Genomic DNA, 14,460 nt, shown 5'->3' on the forward strand with positions numbered 1-14,460 from the left:
GCCCACAGAAGACAGAGGTTGGTAATAGATAAAAAGTATTCAGCATGGAGCTCGGTGACCGGTGGTGTTCCGCAGGGATCTGTTCTGAGAGCTCTGCTCTTTGTGATTTTTATAAATGACTTGGATGAGAAAGTGGAAGGCTGGGTTAGCAAGTTTGCCGATGACACGAAGATTTCTGGAGTTGTGGATAGTGTGGAAGGCTGTTGTAGGTTGCAACGGGACATTGACAGGATGCAGAATAGGGCTGAGAAGTGGCAGATGGAGTTCAACCTGGAAAAGTGCGAAGTGATTCATTTTGGAAGGTCGAATTTGAATGCGGAATACAGGCTTAAAGAGAGGATTCATGGTATTGTGGAGGAACAGAGGGATCTTGGGGCCCATGTCCATAGATCGCTCAAAGTTGCCACCCAAGTTGATAGGGTTGTTAAGAAGGCGTATGGTGTGTTGGCTTTCATTAACAGGGGGATTGAGTTTAAGAGCCGCGATGTTATGCTGCATCTCTATAAAGCCCTGGTTAGACCACACTTGGAATATTGTGTTCAGTTCTGGTGGCTTATTATAGGAAGGATGTTGAAGCTTTAGAGAGGGTGCAAAAGAGATTTACCAGGATGCTGCCTGGACTGGAGGGCATGTCTTATGAAGAAAGATTGAGGGAGCTAGGGCTTTTCTCATTGGAGCGAAGAAGGATGAGAGGTGACTTGATAGAGGGGTGCAAGATGATGAGAGGCATAGATAGAGTGGATAGCCAGGGCCTTTTTCCCAGGGTGGAAAGGGCTATCACCAGGAGGCATAATTTTAAGGTGATTGGAGGAAGGTTTCGGGGAGATGTCAGAGGTAGGTTCTTTACACAGAGAGTGGTGGGTGCGTGGAATGCGCTGCCAGCGGTGATAGTGGAAGCAGATACATTAGGGGCAATTAATCGACCCTTGGATAGGTACATGGAGGATAGTAGAATGAAGGGTACGGAGGTAGTTTGATCTTAGAGTGGGTTAAAGGTTCGGCACCACATCGTGGGCCGAAGGGTCTGCACTGTGCTGCACTGTTCAATGTCTATGTACTTTGGCTGTGGGAGAAAAGCGGAGCACCCGGCAAAAACCCACGCGGTCACAAGGAGAACTTGCAAACTCCGCACAGGCAGTACCCAGAGTCAAACTCGAGTCCCTCGATTTGTGAGGCTGCGGTTGTAACCACTGGGCCAAAAATTCCAGAGTGACAGGCTTTTCCACAGGTGCTGCAGAAAAATGTGTTTGTCGGGGCTGTTACACAGTTGGCTCTCCCCTTGCGCTTCAGTCTTTTTTCCTGCAAACTGCTACGTCTCTTCGACTCGCCACAATTTAGCCCCGCCTTTATGGCTGCCCGCCAGCTCTGGCGAATGCTGGCAACAGACTCCCACGACTTGTGATCAATGTCGCAGGAATTCATGTCACGTTGTCAGACGTCTTTAAAGCGGAGACATGGACGGACAGTGGATCTGATTCCAGTGACGAGCTCGCTGTGCAATGTGTCTTTGGGGATCCTGCCATCTTCCATGCGGCTCACATGGCCAAGCCATCTCAAGCGTCGCTGACTCAGTAGTGTGTATAGGCAGGGGATGTTAGCCGCCTCGAGGACTTCTGTGTTGGAGATACGGTCCTGCCACCTGATATCAAGTATTCTCCGGAGGCAGCGAAGATGGAATGAATTGAGACGTCGCTCTTGGCTGACATACGTTGTCCAGGGCTCGCTGCCATGGAGCAAGGTACTGAAGACACAGGCCTGATACACTCGGACTTTTGTGTTCTGTGTCAGCGTGCCATTGTCCCACACTCACTTGGCCAGCCTCGACATATCATTGGAAGCCTTTCCCATGTGCTTGTTGATTTCTGCATCCAGAGACAGGTTACTAGTGATAGTTGAGCCCAGGTATGTGAACTCTTCAACCACTTGCAGAGCGTGGTCGCCAATATTGATGGATGGAGCATTTCTGACGTCCTGTCCCAGGATGTTCGTTTTCTTGAGGTTGATGGTTAGGCCAAATTCGTTGCAGGCAGCCGCAAACCTGTCGATGAGACTCTGCAGACACTCTTCAGTGTGAGATGTTAAAGCAGCATCGTCAGCAAAGAGGAGTTCCCTGATGAGGACTTTCCGTACTTTGGACTTCGCTCTGAGACGGGCAAGGTTGAACAACCTACCCCCTGATCTTGTGCGGAGGAAAATTCCTTCTTCTGAAGACTTGAACGCATGTGAAAGAAGCAGGGAGAATAAAATCCCAAAAAGTGTGGGTGCGAGAACACAGCCCTGTTTCACGCCACTCAGGATAGGAAAGGGGTCTTATGAGGTGCCGCTATGTTGAATTGTGCCTTGAATATTGTCATGGAATGAGGTGACGATACTTCATAGCTTTGGAGAACACCAAATCTTTTCTAGTAGTCTGAAGAGACCACGTCTGCTGACGAGGTCAAAGGCTTTGGTGAGATCAATGAACGCAATGTAGAGGGGCATCTGTTGTTCACGGCATTTCTCCTGTATCTGACGAAGGGGGAACAGCATGTCAATGTTCGGTCTCTCTGCACGAAAGCCACACTGCCTCAGGGCAGACGTGCTCGGCCAGCTTCTGGAACCTGTTTGAAACGACTCGAGCAAAGACTTTCACCACTATGCTGAGCATGGAGATTCCACGGTAATTGTTGCGGTCACCTTTGTTTTTATAGAGGGTGATGATATTGACATCGTGCATGTCCTGAGATACTGCTCCCTCGTCCCAGCACAGGCAAAGCAGGTCATGTAGTGCCTGGAGTACAGCAGGCTTGGCACTCTTGATTATTTTAGGGGTAATGCCGTCCTTTCCAGGGGCTTTTCCACTGGCTACACAATCAATGGCATCACTGACTTCCGGTTTTGTTGGCTGCACGTCCAGATCATCCATAACTGGTGGAGGCTGGGTTGCATTGAGGGCAGTCTCAGTGACAACAATCTCCCTGGAGTACAGTTCCAGGTAGTGCTCAACCCAGCGGTCCATTTGCTTTCGTTGGTCAGCGATTATATCCCCTGATTTATATTTGAGGGGGGCGAGCTTCTTGATGGTTCGCAGGCAGGGAGGAAGTTGCCGAGCGAGGGAGCCGTGGTTTACTAAAGAAGTTGAAGCGCTTGTCAAGCGGAAGAAGAAGGCTTATGTTAGGTTGAGACGTGAAGGCTCAGTTAGGGCGCTTGAGAGTTACACGCCAGCCAGGAAGGATCGAAAGGGAGAGCTAAGAATTGTAAGGAGAGGACACGAGAAGTCATTGGCGGATAGGATCAAGGAAAACCCTAAGGCTTTCCATAGGGATATCAGGAATAAAAGAGTGACTAGTGTTAGATTAGGGCCAATCAAGGATAGTAGTGGAAAGTTGTGTGTGGAATCAGAGGAGATAGGGGAAGCGTTAAATGAATATTTTTCGTCAGTATTTACAGTAGAGAAAGAAAATGTTGTCGAGGAGAATACTGAGATTCAGACTACTAGGCTAGATGGGATTGAGGGTCACAAGGAGGAGGTGTTAGCAATTTTGGAAAGTGTGAAAATAGATAAGTCCCCTGGGCCAGATGGGATTTATCCTAGGATTCTCTGGGAAGCCGGGGAGGAGATTGCAGAGCCTTTGTCCTTGATCTTTATGTCGTCATTGTCGACAGGAATAGTGCCGGAAGACTGGAGGACAGCAAATGTTGTCCCCTTGTTCAAGAAGGGGAGTAGAGACAGCCCTGGTAATTATAGACCTGTGAGCCTTACTTCGGTTGTGGGTAAAATGTTGGAAAAGTTTATAAGAGACATGATTTATAATCATCTTGAAAAGAATAAGTTCATTAGCGATAGTCAGCATGGTTTTGTGAAGGGTAGGTCGTGCCTCACAAACCTTACTGAGTTTTTCGAGAAAGTGACCAAACAGGTGGATGAGGGTAAAGCAGTGGATGTGGTGTATATGGATTTCAGTAAGGCGTTTGATAAGGTTCCCCACGGTAGGCTATTGCAGAAAATACGGAAGTATGGGGTTGAAGGTGATTTAGAGCTTTGGATCAGAAATTGGCTAGCTGAAAGAAGACAGAGGGTGGTGGTTGATGGCAAATGTTCATCCTGGAGTTTAGTTACTCGTGGTGTACCGCAAGGATCTGTTTTGGGGCCAATGCTGTTTGTCATTTTTATAAATGACCTGGATGAGGGTGTAGAAGGGTGGGTTAGTAAATTTGCGGATGACACTAAGGTCGGTGGAGTTGTGCATAGTGCCGAAGGATGTTGCAGGTTACAGAGGGACATAGATAGGCTGCAGAGCTGGGCTGAGAGATGGCAAATGGAGTTTAATGCGGAAAAGTGTGAGGTGATTCACTTTGGAAGGAGTAACAGGAATGCAGAGTACTGGGCGATTGGGAAGATTCTTGGTCGTGTAGATGAACAGAGAGATCTTGGTGGCCAGGTACATAAATCCCTGAAAGTTGCTACCCAGGGTAATAGGGCTGTTAAGAAGGCATATGGTGTGTTAGCTTTTATTAGTCGGGGGATCGAGTTTCGGAGCCACGAGGTCATGCTGCAGCTGTACAAAACTCTGGTGAGACCGCACCTGGAGTATTGCGTGCAGTTCTGGTCACCGCATTATAGGAAGGATGTGGAAGCTCTGGAAAGGGTGCAGAGGAGATTTCCGAGGATGTTGCCTGGTATGGAGGGAAGGTCTTACGAGGAAAGGCTGAGGGACTTGGGGTTGTTTTCGTTGGAGAGACGGAGGAGGAGAGGTGACTTAAAAGAGACATATAAGATAATCAGTGGGTTACAAAGGGTGGATAGTTAGAGTCCTTTTTCTCGGATGGTGATGGCAAACACGAGGGGACATGGCTTAAGTTGAGGGGTGATAGCTATAGGACACATGTCAGAGGTAGTTTCTTTACTCAGACGGTAGTAGGGGCATGGAACGCCCTGCCGACAACAGTAGTAGACTCGCCAACTTTAAGAGCATTTAAGTGGTCATTGGATAGACATATGGATGAAAATGGAATAGTGTAGGTCAGATGGTTTCCCAGGTCGGCGCAACATCGAAGGCCGAAGGGCCTGTACTGCGCTGTAATGTTCTAATTCTAATTCAAAAGCTCTCTTAATGCCATCATACTTTCCTCTGATGTTTCCGGTGTCTGAGGCCAGCTGAATATGACTGCATAGGTGTTGCCAGTAGTCATTTGCGCAGCACCTGGCTGTTCTTTGTGCAGTGCTTCTGGCTGCTTGAAGTGCTACGGATGTTAACTCGCTGGGGGATTTCTTGTAGTTCAACAGTGCAATGCACTTAGCGGCTATGACAGGTTCCAGCTCTTAAAGATGAGATTGAAACTAGTCTGCATTCCTCTTTGCACGCCTCCCCGCGAGTGGATCTCAAGCCATCAGAGACTCCTTGCTCAGCATGATAGAGCCTCCCTCAAATGGCTCGGAACGCATACTGTCCATCCGACTGCTCAGCACCTATGGTCCATTACACCTCCTCAGCATCTATGCTCCAACACTCTGTTCCCCACCTGAAGCTAAAGACCAGTTCTACGAGGAAGTCCATAATATCATTAGTAGCATCCCCAAGAGCGAACACATGTTCCTGCTGGGGGACTTTAATGCCAGGTTTGGGGCCGACCATGACTCATGGCCCTCCTGCCTTGGGCACTATGATGTTGGAAGGATGAATGAGAATGGGCAGAGACTGCTTGAGTTGTGCACCTATCATAACCTCTGCATCACCAACTCGTTCTTTCATACCGAACCCTGTCATCAGGTTTCATGGAGGCACCCAAGATCGCGTCGTTGGCACCAGCTGGACCTCATCGTCACAAGGTGAGCCTCCTTAAACAGTGTTCAAATCACACGCAGCTTCCACAGTGCGGACTGCGACACCGACCGCTACCTGGTGTGCAGCAAGGTTAGACTCAGACCAAAGAAGTTGCATCATTCCAAGCAGAAGGGCCACCCGTGCAACAACACGAACAGGATTTCTCATCCACAGTTGTTCCAAAAATTTCTAAATTCACTTGCAACAGCCCTTCAAAACACTCCCACAGGAGATGCTGACACCAAGTGGGCCCACATCAGAGACGTCATCTATGAGCCAGCTTTGACTACCAACGGTAAACGTGCGAAGAGGAATGCAGACTGGTTTCAATCTCACATTGAAGTGATAAGTTATATTGAAAAAAATATGACTCAATTCCCATTGCACAGGTTCTCCAATCTAAGCAGGCTCCAGCAGTTATAGGAAAGCTGCCTAGTATCACTCGACTTCTGATGGTTCCTCTCTTCCTTTGGGTATTCACTGTGCCAACATACTTTCCACTGCAATGGGGAAAGAAGCAGGTTAAGCCAGACCGTAGAGTATGGGGTGGCAAGAAACTGGTGACCATGACAACTTGCATGAACAAAGCACTGCACACATCCAAATAGAAATCTCAGGAGACATAAAAGAGCAGGTTAAAACAGCGTGACATCACGTATGAGTGGAAAAGTATAGAGAGTGCGAGATTGATGAGCACGTAGTGAGAGATATCGAATTCCAGATGGGGTTGGAAGGCAAGAAGAGAGATGAAATGGTGTAGGGTTGGAATTTACGATGCCCTGGGTACAGTTTATTGGGGAAAAGCCTGCTGACGGTGCAGCAGAATCAGAGGTGCATAACAAATGCTGTTCAACAATAGATGACAAGGGAGGAGCGGAGTGAAGTAAGTTCAGAGCGATTTATAGCTTGGCAGATTGTTGTGATTGACAGGGTATCATTTGCAACAGGATTGATATGTTCGTCCACGATTCTTCAAATTATTACAGTGGAGCAATGAGGACAAGGGGAATTTGGTGGAACGGAAGTGGACAGGGATTGGGGAAGAATTCCTGGTCAGGATTTGAGATGTGGCATTCGGCATACCTGCCGTTTAGGCTGTGCTCCTGCTTTGGTTGTGGGTAGACAAAAACTGGAGTCAGAGACAGGAGCAGAGCCTGGTCATGTGACCCACCTTACTGGAAGTTGGGGTAATTTGTGCTGACTGCTGTTTGATTGGCTCCAGGATTTCTGATCAGATTTCCTCCCTGGTTATCATTCATGAGCTTCAGTAAACGTGGGCAGCAGCTGGTTCTGTCAGCGGACACACAGAGTATGATTCCTCCATATACATAGAATAACAAATACGAGTGTAGAATGTGGGAGGTCGGCCAGGAGTGTGTTTGAACATTCAAATCTGGAGCTGGCAAAGACACGGATCAGATTTCAGCAGCATTTGAGGTGAAACGGGGGAAGAGGAATGGGTCATTGAGATAAACAATCACAGAACAAATAACAGAACAGCACAGGAACAGGCCATTTGGCCCTCCAAGCCTACGCCAGTCTTGATGCCTGCCTAACCTAAAACCTTCTGCACTTCGGGGGTCCATACCCCTCTATTCCCATCCTATTCATGTATTTTCAAGATGCCTCTTAAACGTTGCAATCGTACCTCCTTCCACCACCTCCCCCGGCAGCAAGTTCCAGGCACTCACCACCCTCTGTGTAAAGAACATGCCTCGCACAACCCCTCTAATCTTTACGCCTCTCACCTTAAACCTATGTCCCCTAGTTACTGACTCTTCCACCCTGGGAAAAAACTTCTGACTATCCATTCTGTCCATGCCGCTCATAGCTTTGTAAACCTCTATCATGTCGCCCCTCCATCTCCGTCATTCCAATGAAAACAATCCGAGTTTTTCCAATCACTCCTCATAGCTAATGCCCTCCAGACCAGGCAACATCCTGGTAAACCTCGTCTGTACCCTCTCCAAAGCCTCCATGTCCTTCTGGTAGTGTGGCGACCGGAATTCCACGCAATATTCTAAGTGTGGCCTAACTAAAGTTCTGTACAGCTGCAGCATGACTTGCCAATTTTTATACTCTATGGCCGGAACGATGAAGGGAAGCATGCCATATGCCTTCTCGACCAACCTACCCACCTGCGCTGCCACTTTCAGTGACATGTGGACCTGTCTGCCCAGATCTCTCTGCCTGTCAATACTCCTAATGATTCTGCCATTTACTGTATACTTGCCACATGCATTAGACCTTCCAAAATGCATTACCTCACACTGGTCCAGATTAAACTCCATCTGCCATTTCTCCGCCAAAGTCTCCAACCGATCTATATCCTGCTGTATCCTTTGGCAATCCTCATCACTATCCACAACTCCACACACCGTTGTGTTGTCCACAAACTTACTCATCAGACCAGCTACAATTTCCTCCAAATCAATTATATATACTACAAACATCAAAGGTCCCAGCACTGATCTCTGCAGACTACCACTAGTCACATCCCTCCATTGAGAAAAGCACCCTTTCACTGCTCCCCTCTGTTTTCTATGATGCAGCCAGTTGCCCGTGTGACTTCACCTTTTAGACCAGTCTGCCATCAGGGAGCTTGTCAAAGGTGCAGGCTTGTGGTTGTAAGCTCATCCCGATGTCAATGATCTGACCAAGTTTGCAAAAAATATGGTTCAGTCTCAGCTAGTTTCCAGGAAAAGGAATTCTGGCTGGAGAGTAAAGTTTGTGGCAAGGAACAAAGAAAATGGCTTCAGCCTTTCCAATATTTAATTGCAGGACATTGCTGTTCACCCAGTACCAGATTTATGACAAGCCGTGTGACAATCCAGAGACAACAGAGAAACGAGAAATGTCAGGGTGAGGTAGAGTTTGGTGTCTTCAGCACCAATATTGAAACTGACATTCTGTTTTTGGATGATGTCACTGGCAGACAGAATGTAAGTGAGAAATAGACCTTTCGAGATAAACAGAGACGTTGCTGCAGAAATTGAAATATAATCTACTGATGTCGATATTCTGGCGATCATTATAAAGATAAGAATGGAAGCAGATGATTGCAGTTCCAGACTCGGGGACGATGGTGGAGAGATTTGGAGGATTGACTAATCAACTCAGTCAATTGCTGCAGACAGGTCGAGAACTCGAGGAGGAAAAGGTAATGTTTATTTCAGTCACACAGGATGTTGTTTGTCATTTGGGAAGAGCTGATATGGTACTGTGACAGTGACGGATGTCTGATTGTAGGACTTCAATCCAGGAGTTCTGGAAAAGATAGGCTCACATTAAGGAGACCACAAGTAAAGGCAAGAAATAAAAACAAGAAATGCTGGAACCACTCAGCAGGTCTGGCAGCATCTGAGAAAAGAGAAACAGAGTTAACGTTGCTGTTCTCCAGCTTGCATTGATGGTCACTGGAACAATGCAGCAAGCCCAGGTCAGAGATGTGGGAATGACAGCAGGGATGTGTGTTGAAATGGCAAGCGACAGGAAGATCTGGTTTATGTTTCCGGGCTCAGTGGAGGTGTTCGGAAATGCGGTCACCTGATCCGCGTTTCGTCTCCCAAATGTAGAGGAGACCGCATTGTGAGCAGCGAGTACAGTATACTAAATTGATAGATGTACAAGTAAATGGCTGCTTCATCTGAAATGAGTGTTTAGGGCCATGGATAGTGAAGAGAGAAGAGGTAAAATGGCAGGTATTACACATCCTGCGATTGCATGGGAAGGTGCGGTGGGAAGGGGACGAGGTGTCGGGCGAATGGAGGAGTGGGCCAGGTTGTTGCGACGCAAATGATCCTCTCGGAATGCTGAGAGGAGAGGGGAGGGGGGAGATGTGTTTTCTGTTGGCATTATGCTGGAGGTTGTGGAAATGGCCAAGGATAATCCTCTGAATGTGTCGGCTGGCGGGGTGCAAAGTGCGGACAAGAGAAAACCTGTCGTGGTTCTGAGAGGGAAAATAAGGGGTGAGGGCACAAGTGCAGGAAATGAGCGGGACACAGTTGAGGACCCTGTCAACCACAGCGGGGCGGGCGGGGGGCGGGGAATTCTCGGTTGAGGAACAAGAAAAATATATTAGAGGCGTTGTTGTGGAAGGTTGCATCATCAGAGCAGATGTGTCGGAGAAGGAGAAACTGTGAGAATGAAATGGAGTTCTTGCAGGAAGCAGGATGTGAAAAAAGGGTCGCTGCTCCTAATCCCATTCTCTCAATTCTGTTTCAATGATTCTGGGAAATGCTTAAATCCTTGATGCAAAGGAAACGGCAAGGAAATGGATACTTGTGATCCCATGTACTTTGTTTCACCCTAATATTTTGTTTTTAGCCAAATTCGTTGCCTGATAAATTTCAGTTGTTCCAATTTGCTGGCAATGTTAATTTTCCTAAAATGAAGAGAAAAAGAGAATTAAACAAATAAGACAATAGCAGGAATCTTTGGATAACAAATATAAGAAAGTTTAGGAAATGAAAGACATAATTCATAAACTTAGGATAATGGCATTTACAGCTTTAGCCAGTTTCATTGTGTGTTGAAATATGGGTCGCTTTCAAGCTCTCAGGTCTCTGCTCTTGATATTGAACCGGCTTGCAGGAATAAAATGTGGTGCAAACTCCGGAAACGTCAGAGTCTGTCGAACACAGAAACCTGATGGAACCCTTGTTGTTATCCCTTAGATCACTATCATGCATGTCACAGTTAACGTATTGTTGCCTTAATGATTGGTACTAGCTGTTGTTTGGTAAACTTCGTTGGTTCTTAATCGCATGATAACACCTGGTTTGAATCGGCAGCAATGTGTTATCCATGGAGAACAATGTTTTCTTTACCCATCCAGTTTCAATATGATGCTGAGCAACTCGGTATTCATAAGCTAGACTCTGACTAGGTCATGGTGTACAGTAACTTATCAGAGTTCAGAAAGATTTCAATTTCGTAAGAAAATGAACTTTGCAGAAACTTTCAACTTAAACAGTTGTTATTCATTAATACTTTAAATAAATGAATAGACTTTGTAATACATTTATCAATTGCAATAATGCACTCATTATAACTTAATCGTGTTCTATTACTTTTATAATCATGACTGGTTATACTTTATGCAGAATTAATGCATGTCGATAACAAAGAATACAAAATGCAGAGTATGAAACGGCTGAAAAGAGAAATGTTAATCTGAAAATGGCTTCCTTGACCTTATTATTTGTTAAAGCGAATACAGTATCAAAATGCGAATTTTAAACTGAAATCTAACAATCCGGTGCTGCCTACAGCCAACCCTCCAACCCAGGGAGTTTCAAGGTTGAGCCAAACTGGAGCAGCCACAGTCGACGGTGGACATGGGAGGGGGTACATAAACATGCAAACACTCAATCATAGAAAAAATAATTACATTTGCCACGGAAAATACCATTTAAGAAAACCACAGCAAAGATTTCTCACATTAGATACAACAGATGTCACTTGAGCTAATAGCAGAGTATATTAATTCAACAGTACACAGAAAATATCACTTCAACTGGTCACAGCAAATATTACTTAAAATGACTATAGAAAATGCCACTTAAACTGGAAACAGAAAACAACACTTAAACTAGACGCTCGAAATGTCACTTAAATTTTTCACAGCAACTTTCAGTTAACATGAACAGAGCAAATATCATTTAAAAGGGATACAGCAAAAATCAAATAAACTGGAAGAACCAAATATGATTGAAACTGAACACAGCCAAATAGCACGTAAAATGACCACAACAAGCATGATTTAAATATCACTTAATGTGGGAACAGCAAATATTGCTTGACATGATCACAGCAAATATCAGGTAAACTGCACAAGCTGAACACAGCTAATATCACTTGAACCTGACGTCACAAACTTCACTTGCACTATCACTAATGGATGAAAACCAACCGTTAGTTACAGTATTTTTGTGCATATGCGTATTATTGTCAGCTGACATTATACTCAGCATTGTAAGGTTTATTTGCATCTATGTTCAAAATAGCGGAGGGGGAGTTCATTTCACCAACAATAAGTGCGGCAGCTGGTTGAAGGGGTCCGGCCACATGACCGAGAAGCCATCCTTTTTCAACCAGTCTGCTTTCTGAGCCTTGTAGCTGCAAATCAACATCTCCGGGGCCTGCCTACAAGAGGAAACAAAGAGGTCTCGGTCTGCAAAGCAGCAAGAAAATTTCTCTGCTCACTGCCAGTTTCTATTCGTAAAAAAACAGGTAATCAGAAACTAAGCTGCCTCAGCCTATCTTCGAAATTGCAAGAATAGGAAAGTTTAAGAGAGGAGATTTTCTGCGACTCATATTCCAATCGGCATTTCCAGTACGTTAATTGCAGCTTTGGACTTGACCTTATTTAAAAAAAGGACTCTAGTTTCATTGGAACCCCCGTCAGTCAGTCATTAAGGCAATCTCCACTTTGTTATAAAGAGCAACAGCACTGAAGCAGGCCCTTCGAGGCTGTGCCAACCAACAACCACCCACTTACACGCTAATCCCATATTCCCTACCACCTACTTACAGAACAAAGAACAACAAAGAATAAAGAACAATACAGCACAGGAACAGGCCATTCGGCCCTCCAAGCCTGCGCCGATCTTGATGCCTGCCGAAATTAACACCTTCTGCACTTCCGGGGCCCATATCCCTCTATTCCCTAAAATAAAAGCAAAATACTGCGGATGCTGGAAATCTGAAACTAAAACAAGAAATGCTGGAATCACTCAGCAGGTCTGGCAGCATCTGTGGAAAGAGAAGCAGAGTTAACGTTTCGGGTCAGTGACCCTTCTCTTTCCACAGATGCTGCCAGACCTGCTGAGTGATTCCAGCATTTCTTGTTTTTGTCCCTCTCTTCCCTTCCTATTCATATATTTGTCAAGATGTCGCTTAAACGTCGCTATCGTATCTGCTTCCACCACCTCCCCTGGCAGCAAGTTCCACGCACTCACCACCCTCTGTGTAAAAGACTTGCCTCGCACACCCCCTCTAAACTTTGCACCGAGCAGCTTCAATCGATGTCCCCTAGTAACTGACTCTTCCACCCTGGGAAAAAACTTCTGACTATCCACTCTGTCCTTGCCGCTCAAAAATTTGTAAACCTCTATCATGTCGTCCCTCCACCTCCATTGTTCCAGTGAAAACCATCCAAGTTTTTCCAACCTTTCCTCATAGCTAATGCCCTCCAGACCAGGCAACATCCTGGTAAACCTCCTCTGTACCCTCTCCAAAGCCTCCACGTCCTTCTGGTAGTGTGGCGACCAGAATTGCACGCAATATTCTAAGTGTGGCCGAACTAAGGTTCTGCACAGTTGCAATATGACTTGCCAATTTTTATACTCTCTGCCCCGACCGATGAAGGCAAGCATGTCGTATTCCTTCTTGAGTACCTTATCCACCTGCGTTGCCACTTTCAGTGACCTGTGGACCTGTACGCCCAGATCTCTCTGCCTGTCAATACTCCTAAGAATTCTGCCATTTAACTGTATACTTCCCACATGCATTAGACCTTCCAAAATGCATTACCTCACATTTGTCCGGATTAAACTCCATCTGCCATTTCTCCGCCCACGTCTCCAACCGATCTATATCCTGCTTTATCCTCTGACAATCCTCATCATTATCCGTAACTCCACCAACCTTTGTGTTGTCCACAAACTTGCTCATCAGACCAGCTACATTTTCCTTCAGATCATATATATATACGACAAACAGCAAGGATCCCAGCACTGATCCCTGCGGAACACCACTAGTCACATCCCTCCGTTCAGAAAACATCCATCCACTGTTACCCTCTTCCTTCTCTGACTGAGCCAGTTCTGTATCCATCTTGCTAGCTCACCTCTGATCCCGTGTGACTTCAGCTTTTGCACCAGTCTTCCATGCGGGAACTTGTCAAAGGCTTTACGAAAGTACATATAGACAACATCCACCGCCCTTCCCTCATCAATCATCTTCGTCACTTCCTCAAAAAACTCCATCAAATTCGTAAGACTCGACCTCCCCTTCAGAAAACCATGCTGTCTCTCCCTAATAAGTTCGTTTGTTTCCAAATGGGAGTAAATCCTGTCCCGAAGAATCCTGTCTAATAGTTTCCCGACCACTGACGTAAGGCTCACCGGCTTATAATTGCTTGGATTATCCTCACTACCCTTCTTAAACAAAGGAATCACATTGGCTATTCTCCAGTCCTCTGGGACCTGACCTGCAGCCAATGAGGATGCAAAGATTTCTGTCAAGGCCCCAGCAATTTCTTCCCATGCCACATTCAGTAATCTAGGGTAGATCCCATCAGGCCCTGAGGACTTATCTAACTTAATGCTTTGCAAGACACCCAACACCTCCTCCTTATTGATAATGAGATGACTGAGACTCCCTTCCCGAGGCTCATCATCCACCATGTCCTTCTCCTTGGTGAATACTGATACAAAATACTCATTTAGCACCTCACCCACTTCCTCTGGCTCCACGCATTGATTCCCATCTCTGTCCTTGAGTGGGCCAACCCTTTCCCTGGTTACCTTCTTGCTCTTTATATATGTATAAAAAGCCTTGGGATTTTCCTTAATTCTGTTTGCCAAAAACTTTTCATGACCTCTTTTAGCCCTCCTAACCCATTGCTGAAGTTCCTTTCTACTGTCTTTAT

Source organism: Heterodontus francisci, unplaced genomic scaffold, assembly GCF_036365525.1.
Source record: "Heterodontus francisci isolate sHetFra1 unplaced genomic scaffold, sHetFra1.hap1 HAP1_SCAFFOLD_93, whole genome shotgun sequence".
NCBI lineage: Eukaryota > Metazoa > Chordata > Chondrichthyes > Heterodontiformes > Heterodontidae > Heterodontus > Heterodontus francisci.